We start from the raw sequence: 15098 nt of genomic DNA, 5'->3' as shown, positions 1-15098 counted from the left end.
ATTAAGATTAAGTTTTATATATATTATATAATATATATATATATTCTTTTTCAGATTCTTTTCCATTATAGGTTATTACAAGATGTTGAGTATAGTTCCCTGTGCTATACAGTAGTTGCTTTTTCATGTTCTTATTAGGTTTCATCTTCCTGCATTTTACTTTTTAAGATGCATTTTTTTTTAAACGGGAAACTTTTTTCTGATTATGTTTGTCTATGGACTATCATGGGTCTCTAAATTCAGAAATATATATTAGTAAATGTCCCTTCCTCATCCCTACATTCATGGGTAATCTCCTGCTAATTATTAGCATGGTGAAGTAAATTAAGGAAGCTATTATTGGGTGTATATGTTAATAGAGTGATAATTGGATACCAGTGGGTAAGAATTAAGTAGGAAATGTCAAGGTGAGTTCAGAGACGTTTCATTAAAGAAAAAAATAGGAAAATGCTGAGGAGCTTACAATCAATTGCTTATTTTACACCAAATGGCTTTTTAAAATTATGGTCACAAAAAGTGGATAAGCAGTAAAATGTACATTTGAGCTGATACAAATTGTCAGAAGAGAAATAAATATCGACACGTTTCACATTTGAGGTAGATTAGATAAATGTTTGATTTTTGAACATTCATTTCAAACAACAAAATTGAAATAACCTAAAATTTTCATGAAAGCTGTGCTGACATTCTAAATCAGTTATGCCATCATTTTGAAAACGGTCAAGATGGGAAGGGGAGGTAGGAAGATGGGATTCCACGTAAAATTCATCCGAAATATTTTTCTAAGAGGATTTGAACAACACACTTAGGATTTCAGGGATGCCCATTCTGCGTATAACGTATCTATCTGCAAACGTGTTACGGCAAGCATCACTTGGCTGACACACCTGCCCACTGTCCTACCTACAGTGAGCTGTCTGAGATGTCGTGGGAGTTGCCTCTAACCAGGACCTGATACCCTATGCCCTGACAACGCTGCCTTTTCAAAGCTTGAACTGCGACTCTTCACTTGGCTCCGCAGGCCCCGGGCAACTTGAACACCTGGCAAGACAGTAAGTTGGCAGATTCCTGCCTCTGAAAGATATGCAATTTTCAAGTGAGAGTTGCATTTCTCAGTTTTACTTTTCTGTTTAGGGATTAGTTTGCTAATTTGTTCACTTATTCATTCACACATTTACATTTATCAACCAATATTTGTACAATTACGTTTTGTTTCCTCACTTGAATAAATAATTTTTTTCTCCGTGATGACTAAGGAACAAGCTGGTAAATGGTTGTTTGCTCTACAGTCATTTTGCCACAAGGTGGTGGTATAACTCTTTGAAATTAAAAAAAAAACTTGCAAAAAGTGTAATTTCAAGATTTATAAAAACAAATAAAACTCATGAGAATGGCTTATTTTTGTTTCATAGTTTAATTTCTCTACAGCTTTAATAACTGTAGAAATTAGATTTTTATTGCAAATGAATTTTTCTTAAATGATATATAAATTATAAGAATTGAAATCACTCTGATAATGATGATGATATGCAGTTATCACAGCTAACATTATCTAAGGCCTTATTTTGTGCCAGGCGCTGTGCGAGGTGTTTTACATACAGTGAGTCAGTGCTCGCTTTCTATCATTACTTAAATACAATCACTGCTACCCTCTTTGCAGATAAGAAGACCATCACTTATATTAACAGGGATTCTTATTTATCTGGTCTTTTAATACTGTGTCTTATGTTAGGTTTTATAGTTGAATTAGAGCTATGTTTCCTGAGTTAGCAGGACAGTAATCTCCAGGGGGTACATTTTTCCATAAATAATTTTTGCAGAGTCCTAACCTGAAGATTCTAATTCCAAGTGTCTGGAATTGGGACCTAGTAAACTGTACTTTGAACAAATGTCCCTTATGATTCTTACTGTTAAACAAGTTTAAAAACTATTGATTGATAGTTGTCTTTGAGTTTCACTGCTCTGCTTAAAAGATGCTTAAAATCACCTATTTCCAGCACTGCATCCTTTACCTCAAGATTTTAAAATCAAGATTATAAAATTACAATAATGTTTCATTCAGGCTCTTCAATACTATTTTCACCTTGATTTTGAGGATTCGGGCAAGTGATGTATTATAAAGAGGTGAATGCTTTTGTATTTTATTGTAAAAAAAAAAAGTGATATGTAAAGAAAGTAGTTTGTGCTCTGTTACAGAAATATCCCAGTGAAATTCATACTACACAATGTAGTAAAAACAGATATAAAATGCTTTATCAGTTTAAAAGTACTGAAAATTCTAATTTGTATTTTAGGGATGCATATAAACTATTAACAATTCAAATATGATATGGCAATATTGAGTTAGTAAAATCTTTTATAACATAACTGATCCCAACTTTTTTAAAAGCTTGTAATATTTTGCCTCACCAGCTTTACACTGCTGAAGTTTAAAAATGAACAAAGTACTGAAATCCAGTGACAACAGCTAGCAGAACATTTTCCTTTAAATCTGAAGTATTTATAGTGCTCTGTGTATTTAGATCTCTCTTCTCCTAGATATTAGGTATCCGTATTAGGTATCAGTATTTTCATTTTTGCATTTTTTCAGAACAATTTAATTGTTTGCTCTACAGTCATTTTACCACAAGGTGGTGGTATAAGCTTCTGTCCTAGATTCCTTGACACTCCCAAAACCTTCTAACTGGATTAAAATTGCTTAGAGAAAAATATCCCATTACCTTTGTAACTATTTTAACAAACTTTAAGAGGTTTAATTAATTATTATGTGTTGCCAATGCACCTATAATTTATACCAATTTGACAAGTGATATTTTTTTAAAATGATAAAGAAAACCTAATGTTTTAAAACTCTTGTGTGCTATACCAAGAGATGACACTAATCACCAGAAAAACTTCATCTAATTCTGGAACTAGCCAACATTAATGGAGATACTAAAATGGGAGTAGTAGGATGAGGTCTCTGAATGTTTTTCATTGCCTTGAACTTTACTTTTAGAACTTGGTAGTTTATCTATTTCATGTTTATTCTAAAACTGGATTTTTCAAAATTAATTTTTTCATTTTTCTTTTGTATTACTGGTAGCAGCCTTAATCTACATTCTGAACAACAGCGTAGGAAGGTTTCCTTTTCTCCAGACACCCTCCAGCGTTTATTTGTAGACTTTTTATTGATGGCTATTCTGACCACTATGAGGGGATACCTCACTGTAGTTTTGATTTGCATTGTTCTAATAATTAGCAACGTGGAGCATCTTTTCATGTGCCTATTGGCCATCTGTATGTCTTCTTTGGAGAAATGTCTATTTAGGCCTTCTGCCCACTTTTTGATTTTTTTTTTGAGTTGTATGAGCTGTTTGTATATTTTAGAAATTAGGCCCTTGTTGGTCACATCATCTGCAAATATTTTCTCCCAAACAATTAGCACAGGTGCTGGGACAGCTGGATACCCACATGCAGAAGAATAAAGTTGGACCCTTACCTCCCCCCCATCCCATAAACAAAATCAACACAAAATGGATCAAAGGCCTAGATGTAAGAACCAAAATTATAAAACTCATAGAAGAAAACATGAGAGTAAATCTTCATGACCTTGGATTTGACTATGATTTCTTAGATCTGCTACCAAAAGCACAAGCAACAAAAGATAAAATAGATGAATTGGACTTCCTCAAAATGAAAAAACATTGTTTACAAAAGGAGCAAGGAATAAGATTATCCACCATCCAAAATGGCACAAGATGTTTGCAAACCATGTATCTGATAAAGGACTGTAGCCCACCAGCCAAGCCCCCGGTGGACCAGTGGAGTGTCTGTGTGGCCCATCCCGTCCTAGGTGATCAGGAGATTTCAGACCCCACAGCACCCAAGGGGTGGACACTGGTCATCCTCAGCACCCTCAAGGAGTGAGTGCCAGATTGTTTTGAGCCCATATTCCCTCCCATTACTGCCCTCAAAGGCTGAAGGCTTCAGCATGCCTCCAGAAGGACACGGAGTATTTGCAAGTCTTTGAGAACCAAGGGAAGAGTCTTCACTTTTCTGTAAAAGGCATCTTATTATTTCACAACATGAACATTTTCAATCTGGCTCCCAGGGGTGCCCTCCCACCGTCTTTATTTCTCTGAAAGTGGGCATGGTGGTTTGGCTGTCCCCAATCCCCACACCAGGTGACAAGGCCAGTGGGGCCAGCTCCTGGTGGTCCTTAGCTTCGTTGGAGATTAACCCAGACTCTCAGCCTGAGATTGAACATGGACGCCCTTGCTTCTCCCCATCACCAATTCTCATCTCCTGCCCTGTCTCTTTTCCTCTTGCTTTTCAGAATCAGATTTACCTGATGGTTACCACTCACAGTTCCCTCAGAATTCAGAGATTTCTCCTCGAAGGAAAGGTTCTATAAAAATCCGAGGAATAAATAAAGAATGCAGCTGATTCCGGCCTTGTGCTGATGCCCAAGAGGGTGATGAGAATGAGTGTTTTCATTAGAATTTTAAATCCTCCAAGTAATAGATCATTGGGGGGGCATCCTGTGTCTTCCTGCTCATTCTAATAATGTCATTCCTGAATTTTAATGTGGCAAATAATTTATATTATAAATATGCCGAGGGGGCGATCCATTTAAAAAATGTTAGAGGTAACTCCAAGGGTTTTACAACAAACAAGAACACAGAACCGTGTCCAGACACCGGCTGAGTGATTCCTACCCTGAGCCGCAGTCCCCTGGAGGGCGGAGTGGCCATGACCCTCCTCCTGCAGGTCAGCCTACTCAGGCACATCCCACGTTGGACCACTGTATCGCAGAATCTTAGAGTGGCCAATGGCAGGCAGCTGGCTAGAGACGCGGGCAAGAAAAAACTGCCCATCAGCCTGGGACAACCCCAGGGTGAGGCCTTAGTAAGGGCCAGTGTCATGTCATTAGTTAGGGTTAGCATCAGGGCCGAAGTTAAGACCATTGTCAGGGCATTAGTGAGGGATATAATTAGGGTGTTAGTTAGGTAAAGAGTCAGGTCATTAGTTACAGACAGTGGCAGGGCCTCAGGTAGAGACTTCGTCAAGGCCTTAGTTAAGAAGAGCATCAGAGCTTCACCGATGTTAGGGACAGCGTCAGGACGTTAGTTAGGGCCAGCCACCAGGCCTTAGTTAGGGGTAGTGTCAGGACCTCAGAGAAAACTTGAGGGCCTTAGTATAAGACAGTTCAGGCCGTTAGTTAGGGACACATCAGAGACTTTCTTAGGGACATATTCAGGGCCTTAGTAATGGTCAGGATCAGGGTGTTATTTAGTGACAGTAAATGCTATGAGGGACAGCTTCAGAGCCATAGTTAGGGACAGCGTCAGGGCCTCAGTTAGAGATAACTTAGGGCCTTAGTAAGAGAGAGTTCAGGCCGTTAGTTAGGGACATCGTAAGAGACTTTCTTAGGGACATATTCAGGGCCTTAGTTATGGACAGGATCAGGGCGATAGTGTCGGATATCTCAGTCTATTAGGGTCACCGTCAGGGACTTAGTTAGAAATAGTTCAGGCTGTTCCTTAGGTGTATTCTCATGGACTTAAATAATGCCAGAATCAGAGCTGTAGGTAGGGCGAGTGTCAGGGTGTTATTGTGGGATGTCTGCAGCTATTAGGGACATCGTCAGGGTATTAGTTAGGGAAAGAGGCAGGCCATTATTGTAGACAGTGTCAGGGCCTCAGGTAGAGACAGCGTCAAGGTCTTAGTTAGGAAGAGCATCAGGGCCTTAGTTAGGGACAGTGTCAGGACCTCAGAGAAAACTTGAGGGCCTTAGTAAGAGATAGTTAGGGACACCTCACTGACTTTTTAAGGGACATATTTAGGACCTTAGTAATGGACAGGATCAGGGCATTATTTAGTGACTACTTAGGCTCTGAGGGACAGAGTCAGGGCCTAAGTTAGGGAGAGTGTCAGGGTCCTAGCGACAGGGTTAGGGACTTTGTAAGTTCTAGTTCAGACCATTAGCTTGGGACAGCATCAGGGACTTCGTTAGGGAGAATGTCAAGGCTTCAGTTAGAGATAATTTGCGGGCCTTAATTGGACACAGTTCAGGCTGTTACTTAGGGACATCTTCAGAGCCTCAGTTAGGGACAGCATCAGGGTGTTAGTTAGGGAAAGAGTCGGGCCATTATTATAGACAGTGTCAGTGCCTTAGGTAGAGAGCGCATCAGGGCCTTAGGGACAGCGTCAGAGACTTACTTAGGGACATATTCAGGGCCTTAGTTATAGACAGAATCAGGGCATTATTGAGAGGTATATGAGGCTATTAGGGACAGCATCACGGTGTTAGGGAAAGAGTTGGGGCATTATTATAGACAGTATTAGTGCCTTAGGTAGAGGCATCATCACAACCTTAGTTAGGAAGGGGGTCAGGGCCTTGGTTAGGGACAGGGTCAGGCCAACAGTGAGGGCATTTAAGACTATGAGGGACATCGTCAAGGCCTTAGACTGGGTCAGCATCAGGGCTGTTGTGTCGACCAGTGTCAGGGCATTAATGAAGGACAAAATTAGGGTGTTAGTTAGGGAAAGAGTCAGGTCATTAGTTACAGGCAGTTTTAGGGCCTCAGGTAGAATCAGCATCAAGGCCTTAGTTAGGAAGAGCATCAGGGCCCTAATTAGGTTCAGGATCAGGACGTTAGTTAAGGCCAGCAACAGGGCCTTAGTTAGGGACAGTGTTGTCAGGACCTCAGAAATAACTTGAGGGCTTTAGTAAGAGACAGTTCAGGTCGTTAGTTAGGGACATTTCAGAGACTTTCTTAGGGACATATTCAGGGCTTTAGTAATGGACAGGATCAGGGTGTTATTTAGTGACAGCCTGGTCTATGACGGAAAGCGTCAGGGCCCAAGTTAGGGAGAGTGTCAAGGTCTTAGGGACAGGGTTTGGGTCTTCACAAGTTATAGCCCAGGCCATTAGCTTGGGATGGCATCAGGGGCTTGGTTAGGGAGAATGTCAAGGCTTCAGTTAGAGATAACTTGAGGGACTTAATTAGACACAGTTCAGGCTGTTACTTAGGGACATTGTCAGGGCCTTAGTTAGGACTAGTGTCAGGGTGTTAGGGATAAAGTTAGGGTGTTACTTAGGGAAAGAGTCAGGTAATTAGTTACAGATAATGTTAGTGCCTTAGGTAGACATAGCATCAAGTCCTTAGGAAGAGCGTCAGGGCCTCAGTTAGGGACACTGTCAGGACATTAATAGGGCCAGCCTCAGAGTGTTAAGTAGGGCCATTGTCAGGACATTAGATAGGGGTAGATTCAGGGCCTTAGTTAGGGACAGAATCAGGGCCTCTGTTAGAGAAAACTTGAGACCCCTAGTAAGAGACAGTACAGGTGTGAGTTAGGGACATTGTCAGGGCCTTAGTTAGGGAGAGTGTCATGGACTTAAGGATAGCGTCAGGACCTAAGTTATTGACAGAATCAGGGCCTACGTTAGGGACAGTGTCAGCGTCTATTTAGGGACATGTCAGGGCCTTAGGGACAGTGTCAGGGCCTTTGTTAGTGCCAGTGTCATAGCATAATTAGGGAAAAAGTTAGGCCATTCGTTAAAGACAGACTTAGGGAATTAGAGACAGCGTCATGGCCTTAGTTAAGACCAGCGTCAGGACATTAGCTAGGGATATGTCAGGACCTTAGTTATTGACAGCATCAAGGCCTACGTTAGGGACAGCATCCGCATCTAGTTAGGACCAGCGCCAGGGCCTTAGTTAGGGGAAGCACCTCAGGCATTATGAGAGTAAAATATTATGTTGTTTGTAAACTACGAAGTCTCTGGTATTTCATTTTAGCAGCCAACGAGCTGGCAGAGGATAAATATCTCGGAGCTTGAATACCTATCAAGAGACCTTCATATCTCAAAAGAAAAGAAAATGGGCTGGAAAGAAACAAACAGAACCAAATAATCAATAATTGTGGAACAACTAAAAATGCTATGACATATACATAATGGGTATAGCAAGAGAAGAATAAAGATAGAAAACAGAAAATATTTTTGATCTTTGTGTCCTTTTCCATGTAGGTTATTATAGAGTGTTGAGGAGACCACTCTTGGTATTCCATAGGTCTTAGGGGATTATATATTTTATATGTATTAGTATATGTGTGTTAACCCCGATATCCTGATTTATCCATTCCTCACACTTTTTCTTTGGCTTAACCCTAAGTTTGTCTTCTCAATCTGAGATTGTCTTTCTCTATGGAAATATGTTCATTTTTATGAATTTTCAGATAACATAAGTGATATCATAGGACATTTGTCTTTCGCATTCTGACTTACTTCACGTTGTGTGATTATCTCTAGGCTCATCTGTGGTGCTGCATATGCCATTCTTTTATTTTTTTTCGTGACTGATATTCCATTCTGTCCATATACCACTTCTTCTTTGTCCATTCATCTGTTTATGGACTCTTTTTTGCTTCCATGTCGTGGCTATTTCAATATTGCTGCAGTGCACATTTGCCTGCCTCTGTCTTTCCGATTCTGGTGGTCTTAGGTTATAGGCCCAAAAGGTGCCCTGCCGCAACATATGGTAGCTCAATTTTTACCTTCTAAAGCAGCTCCATTCAGTTTTCGTTACTGCTGTTACCACTTTACATCCCACCAGCAGCTAGAAGGTACACAGTTCTCTAAAACCCCTTCAGCATTTATAGTTTGTAGACTTTTTGCTGATGGTCATTTGACTGGTGTGAGCTGAAACCGTTTTGGAGGTTGGATTTGCATGTGGCTAATAATTCCTTATACTGAGCTTTAGGGATGTCCATTTTTTTCTTTTCCTTTTTTTTTTAAAGAGTGACTACAACTTCCCTCTTCCTATTGACTTTTTAAAAAATTTGTCATGTGTTGAATTTTCTTGCCTATTCCTTCCACCAGGGCATTTTTTGAGGGCAGGTGTCGTTTTCAGACCTGCAATCCTTGTGACTATTAAGCAAACATTAGCAGTGGGTTTAAAGCTGCTGTTGTGGGAAACAGCCACAAGGCGGCAGCATTATTACGTTCTCAACTCTTGTTTTTAGGGCAAAAGAGTCTTCCTGGACGTAGTGTTCCGAGGTTGTAAATTAGAGGGGAATGTGCTGGGACAAGTCCCCAAAAGTTTATGTCTCCTTACTTTTGTTTGTTTTTTAAATTTAATTTCTATTTCTTATTGGAGTAAATTTGATTAGAGTGTTGTGATTGTCCGGCTGTACAGAATCTGCTCAATAATTCCTACATATGTCTGTTCATCTTCGGATCCTGTTACCATGTATGTTTTACAGAATGTTGAGTAGACCTCCCTTGGTATTTGGTAGGTGTTTTGGCATTATACGTTTTGTATGTATTGGTGATTATATAATTCATATAGTTTATATGTTTTATGTTTATATACATTTAACATACATTAGTATATGTACGTTAGCCCCATAGTCCTAATTTATCCATCCTCCCAACTTTCATTGTGGCTAACCATTCTTTTGTTTTATAAGTCTGTGAGGGTCTTTTTCTGTGGAAATATGTTCATTGGTAGCAATCTTAGGATAACATGTATAAATGATATCATAGGATATTTGTCATTCCCTTTTGACTTACTTAACCTAATATGATTATTTCTAGGCTCATCTGTAGTCCGGAAAACGGCACTGTTCATTTTTTTCCTGAGTCTAGTATTCCATTCGGTACGTATACCACTTCTTCTTTGTCCATTTATCTGTTCATGGACATTTTGTTTGCTTCCATGTTTTGGCTATTGTAAATACTGCTGCAGTACACGATTCTCCATCCCGTGTCTTTTTGATTCTGGCTTTTACAGGTGACAGGCCCAATAGTGGGCCTTCCGGATCATATGGTGACTCAATTTTTACCTTTAAACGCACTGCCATTCTGTTCCTATTATTGGCTGTTACCAGTTCACATCCCACTTAGACCGAGAGGTTACGCTATTCTCCACAACTTCTTCAACATCTATCGTTTGTTGACTTTTTGCTGATGGTCATTCTGACTGGTGTGAGGTGATACCTTTGTGTAGATTGGATTTGCCTGCGTCTAGTAATTCCTGATGTTTTGCGTTTATCAATGTCCTTTTCATTTTTTTTAAGATTGAGCTAAACTCACAACTTCAAATTGGCTTCTTGAAAAATTTGCCCCGTTTGGATTTTTATGGCCATTCCCTACCCCAGGATATTTTTTGAGGGCATGAGTCATTTACAGCCCTGCAGTCCTTGTGAATATTATTGACCATTAGCAGTAGCTTCAAAGCTGTTGTTTGAGGAAACGGCCTTAGGTGGCAGCATTTCTACGTTGCCAACTCTGCTTGCTAGGGAAACAGAACCTTGCTGCAAGTTGTGCTTTTCGGTTGCAGATTAGAGTGGAATGTGCCAGGACAAACCCCCATAAGTTTTAGCCTCCTTAATTCTTGTTTGTGTCTTTCAGTTGTAGTTTTTATCAAGCAAATTTGATTGAAAATTGTCTTTTGTTCTAGGTGTACAGAACCTTGTTCATTTACACATATACATACATCTATTGATCTTTGGGTCCTTTTCCATGTCGGTTATTACAGAGTGTTGAGTAGACCACACTTGCTATTCCATAGGTCTTTGGGGATTATATATTTTATATGTATTAGTATATGTGTGTTAACCCCAGTATCCTAATTTATCCATTCCTCACACTTTTTCTTTGGCTTAACCATAAGTTTGTCTTCTCAATCTGAGATTGTCTTTCTCTATGGAAATATGTTCATTTTTATGAATTTTCAGATAACATAAGGGATATCATAGGACATTTGTCTTTCGCATTCTGACTTACTTCACGTTGTATGATTATCTCTAGGCTCATCTGTGGTGCTGCATATGCCATTCTTTTATTTTTTTTTGTGACTGATATTCCATCCTGTCCATATACCACTTCTTCTTTGTCCGTTCTTCTGTTTATGGAACTTATTTTTGCTTCCATGTCTTGCTATTTCAATATTGCTGCAGTGCACATTTGCCTGCCTCTGTCTTTCCTATTCTGGTGGTCTTAGGTTATAGGCCCAAAAGGTGCCCGGCCGCATCATATGGTAGCTCAATTTTTACCTTTTAAAGCAGCTCCATTCAGTTTTCGTTAGTGCTGTTACCAATTACATCCCACCAGCCGTAGAAGGTACAAGGTTCTCTAAAACCCCTTCAGCATTTATAGTTTGTAGACTTTTTCCTGATGGTCATTTCACTGGTGTGAGCTGAAATCTTTTTGGAGGTTGGATTTGCATGTGGCTAATAATTCCTTATACTGAGCTTTAGGCATGCCCTATTTTTTTCTTTTCCTTTTTTTTTTTTTTTTTTTTTTTGCAAGGGCTTTCTCTAGTTGTGGCAACTGGGGGCCACTCCTCATGACGGTGCGTGGGCCTCTCACCACCGCGGCCTCTCTAGTTACGGAGCACAGGCTCCAGACGCGCAGGCTCAGCAGTTGTGGCTCACGGGCTGAGTCGCACCGCGGCACGTGGGGTCCTCCCAGACCAGGGCTCGAACCCGCGTCGCCTACACCGGCAGGCAGACTCCCAACCACCGCGCCACCAGGGAAGCCCTTTTCCTTTTCTTTAAAGAGTGAGTACAACTTCCCTCTTCATATTGCTTTCTTCAAACATTTGTCATGTGTTGAATTTCCTTGCCTATTCCCTACCCCAGGGCATTTTTTGTGGGCAGGTGTCATTTACAGCCCTGCAGTCCTTGTGACTATTAAGCAACCATTAGCACTGGGTTTAAAGCTGCTGTTGTGGGAAACAGCCACAAGGCGGCAGCATTATTACGTTCTCACCTCTTGTTACTAGGGTAACAGAGTCTTCCTGGAGGTAGTGTTCCGAGGTTGTAAATTAGAGGGGAATGTGCTGGGACAAGCCCCCAGAAGTTTATGTCTCCTTAGTAATGTTTGTTTTTTAAATTTAATTTATATTTCTTATCGGAGTAATTTTGATTAGAGTGTTGTGATTGTCTGGCTGTACAGAATCTGCTCAATGATACATACATATGTCTGTTCATCTTCGGATCCTGTTACCATGTATGTTATTCAGAATGTTGAGTAGACCTCCCTTGGTATTTGGTAGGTGTTTTCTCATTATATATTTTATATGTATTGGTGATTATATAATTCATATAGATTATATATTATATGTTTATATACATTTGACATACATTAGTATATGTATGTTAGTCCCATAATCCTAATTTATCCATCCTCCCACCTTTCATTTTGGTTAACCATTAGTTTGTTGTATAAGTGTGTGTTGTCTTTTTTTGTGGAAATATGTTCATTGGTAGCAGTCTTAGGATAACATGTATAAATGATATCATAGGATATTTGTCATTCCCTTTTGACTTACTTCACCTAATATGATTATTTCTAGGCTCATGTGTATTCCTCAAAATGGCATTGTTCATTTTTTTACTGAGGTTACGATTCCATTCTGTCCGTATACCACTTTTTCTTTGTCCATTCATTTGTTTTTGGACCCGTTTTTTGCTTCCATATTTTGCCTATTTCAATATTGCTGCAGTGCACGTTTGCCTGCCTCTGTCTTTCCGATTCTGGTGCTCTTAGGTTATAGGCCCCAAAGGTGCCCTGCCGCATCATATGGTAGCTCAATGTTTACCTTTTAAAGTAGCTCCATTCAGTTTTCGTTAGTGCTGTTACCAATTACATCCCACCAGCAGCTAGATGGTACACAGTTCTCTAAATCCCCTTCAGCATGTATAGTCTGTAGACTTTCTGCTGATGGTCATTTGACTGGTGTGAGCTGAAACCTTTTTGGAGGTTGGGTTTGCATGTGGCTAATAATTCCTTATACTGAGCTTTAGGCATGTCCATTTTTTTTCTTTTCCTTTTTTTTAAACAGTGAGTACAACTTCCCTCTTCATATTGACTTCTTGAAAAATGTGTCATGTGTTGAATTTTCTTGCCTATTCCCTCCACCAGGGCATTTTTTGAGGGCAGGTGTCATTTTCAGCCCTGCAATCCTTGTGACTATTAAGCAACCATTAGCACTGGGTTTAAAGCTGCTGTTGTGGGAAACAGCCACAAGGCGGCAGCATTATTACGTTCTCAACTCTTGTTTTTAGGGCAAAAGAGTCTTCCTGGACGTAGTGTTCCGAGGTTGTAAATTAGAGGGGAATGTGCTGGGACAAGCCCCCAAAAGTTTATGTCTCCTTACTTTTGTTTGTTTTTTAAATTTAATTTCTATTTCTTATTGGAGTAAATTTGATTAGAGTGTTGTGATTGTCCGGCTGTACAGAATCTGCTCAATAATTCCTACATATGTCTGTTCATCTTCGGATCCTGTTACCATGTATGTTTTACAGAATGTTGAGTAGACCTCCCTTGGTATTTGGTAGGTGTTTTGGCATTATACGTTTTGTATGTATTGGTGATTATATAATTCATATAGTTTATATGTTTTATGTTTATATACATTTAACATACATTAGTATATGTACGTTAGCCCCATAGTCCTAATTTATCCATCCTCCCAACTTTCCTTGTGGCTAACCATTCGTTTGTTTTGTAAGTCTGTGAGTGTCTTTTCCTGTGGAAATATGTTCATTGGTAGCAATCTTAGGATAACATGTATAAATGATATCATAGGATATTTGTCATTCCCTTTTGACTTACTTAACCTAATATGATTATTTCTAGGCTCATCTGTAGTCCTGAAAACGGCACTGTTCATTTTTTTCCTGAGTCTAGTATTCCATTCGGTACGTATACCACTTTTTTTTGTCCATTTATCTGTTGATGGACATTTTGTTTGCTTCCATGTTTTGGCTATTGTAAATACTGCTGCAGTACACGATTCTCCATCCCGTGTCTTTTTGATTCTGGCTTTTACAGGTGACAGGCCCAATAGTGGGCCTTCCGGATCATATGGTGACTCAATTTTTACCTTTAAACACACTGCCATTCTGTTGCTATTATTGGCTGTTACCAGTTCACATCCCACTTAGACCGAGAGGTTACGCTATTCTCCACAACTTCTTCAATATCTATCGTTTGTTGACTTTTTGCTGATGGTCATTCTGACTGGTGTGAGGTGATACCTTTGTGTAGATTGGATTTGCCTGCGTCTAGTAATTCCTGATGTTTTGCATTTATCAATGTCCTTTTCATTTTTTTTTAAGATTGAGCTAAACTCACAACTTCAAATTGGCTTCTTGAAAAATTTGCCCCGTTTGGATTTTTATGGCCATTCCCTACCCCAGGATATTTTTTGAGGGCATGAGTCATTTACAGCCCTGCAGTCCTTGTGAATATTATTGACCATTAGCAGTAGATTTAAAGCTGTTGTTTGAGGAAACGGCCTTAGGGTGGCAGCATTTCTACGTTGCCAACTCTGCTTGCTAGGGAAACAGAACCTTGCTGCAAGATGTGCTTTTAGGTTGCAGATTAGAGTGGAATGTGCCAGGACAAACCCCCATAAGTTTTAGCCTCCTTAATTCTTGTTTGTGTCTTTCAGTTGTAGTTTTTATCAAGCAAATTTGATTGAAAAATGTCTTTTGTTCTAGGTGTACAGAACCTTGTTCATTTACACATATACATACATCTATTGATCTTTGGGTCCTTTTCCATGTCGGTTATTACAGAGTATTGAGTAGACCACACTTGCTATTCCATAGGTCTTTGGGGAATATATATTTTATATGTATTAGTATATGTGTGTTAACCCCAGTATCCTAATTTAGCCATTCCTCACACCTTTTCTTTGGCTTAACCATAAGTTTGTCTTCTCAATCTGAGATTGTCTTTCTCTATGGAAATATGTTCATTTTTATGAATTTTCAGATAACATAAGGGATATCATAGGACATTTGTCTTTCACATTCTGACTTACTTCACGTTGTGGGATTATCTCTAGGCTCATCTGTGGTGCTGCATATGCCATTCTTTTATTTTTTTCGTGACTGATATTCCATTCTGTCCATATACCACTTCTTCTTTGTCCATTCATCTGTTTATGGACCTTATTTTTCTTCCATGTCTTGGGTATTTCAATATTGCTGCAGTGCACATTTGCCTGCCTCTGTCTTTCCGATTCTGGTGCTCTGAGGTTATAGGCCCAAAAGGTGCCCTGCCGCATCATATGGTAGCTCAGTTTTTACGT

The sequence above is a fragment of the Eubalaena glacialis genome, chromosome 12, assembly GCF_028564815.1.
Source record: "Eubalaena glacialis isolate mEubGla1 chromosome 12, mEubGla1.1.hap2.+ XY, whole genome shotgun sequence".
Taxonomy (NCBI): domain Eukaryota; kingdom Metazoa; phylum Chordata; class Mammalia; order Artiodactyla; family Balaenidae; genus Eubalaena; species Eubalaena glacialis.
This window is presented reverse-complemented; position numbering follows the sequence as displayed.